Raw genomic sequence first — 1,172 nt, forward strand, 5'->3', positions numbered from 1 at the left:
GTGAAGAAGCTCTCTCTTTCTCTTTCTCACTTTTCTGAGTTTTTGACCAAGGTTCAGAAGTGAACGTTGCTAAGGTAAGGCAAAAGAGAGGGATTTGCTTGCTGAAATCAAATCGGGCTTGGATCGGGTAGTGATATGTTTGACCCATTTTGATTTCTTCAGTTTTGATTCTTCATGGGCTTTGTTTATTTATTGACCCACCAGCCTTGCTATATTATTTTTATTTCAATTTGGGCTGCTAAGTTTTGGCCTGCAACAATAAATAATTAGTAATATGCAATTATAATTGATCCATACTAATTATTTATTTGCCAAAAATAATGTTTGTCATCACTAATTAATATAGTTAATTTCTTAACTCAACAGAAACATCAAATGATGGGACTTGTGCCTATTGAGTAAAACTATACGATTGATAGCCAACCACTATGATTAGATCTTCTATGATGATGGTTCAATGTGGTCAACGAAGTCATACACATTTTAAGGGTACTATCGCTTCTTTGTTTTCTGTCATACATATGCGATGTTTGGCGATGAGTTCCTCCCTAGGGTGAATGATAGTACTAATTCAGTTATGGTGCTTTATTATTTCCACGATTCATATGAGATGCTTGGTGATGATATTCATAGTCCTAAAATGTGGGGATGGAAATGTTACTGCAGCATACTCTTGATGGATAGGCACAAAACTGAGAGTGGAGATGAGGTCGTCTCCTATGAGTTTGGGCACTTAACTTTAGAGCTCTTATGTTAACAGGATGTGGTGTATGACTGTTAAAGCACAAACTGCCAGGAGCAACATTACCTAAAAGAATGTTTTGTGGACTTGTTGATGTGCGCCAACCATAATCTCAGAAGTATAAGGTTCAAAGAGTTTACTGTACCACGCTTCTACAGGGTTGTCACTCACTCGAGTTAAGGTGAAGTTCAAATCCTTTTGGGTACTTCACTAATGCAAAATATTCTCAACCTCCCTTAGTTCTTCTAGTTTCTCCTAAGTTTGAAACATGTGGGGATTGTTGTGTTTTTAAGATTGTGTCTCAAATTTAGTACCACATGAGACACTCTAATAAAAATAAAAGTTTTGAATTGATTTATGACCGTTGCTAATCTTCTTAAAAATATAACTGTTGCTAATTAAGAAGAAAGAAAATCATTGAATTATATAT

The sequence above is a fragment of the Arachis ipaensis genome, chromosome B06 (genome assembly GCF_000816755.2).
Source record: "Arachis ipaensis cultivar K30076 chromosome B06, Araip1.1, whole genome shotgun sequence".
NCBI lineage: Eukaryota > Viridiplantae > Streptophyta > Magnoliopsida > Fabales > Fabaceae > Arachis > Arachis ipaensis.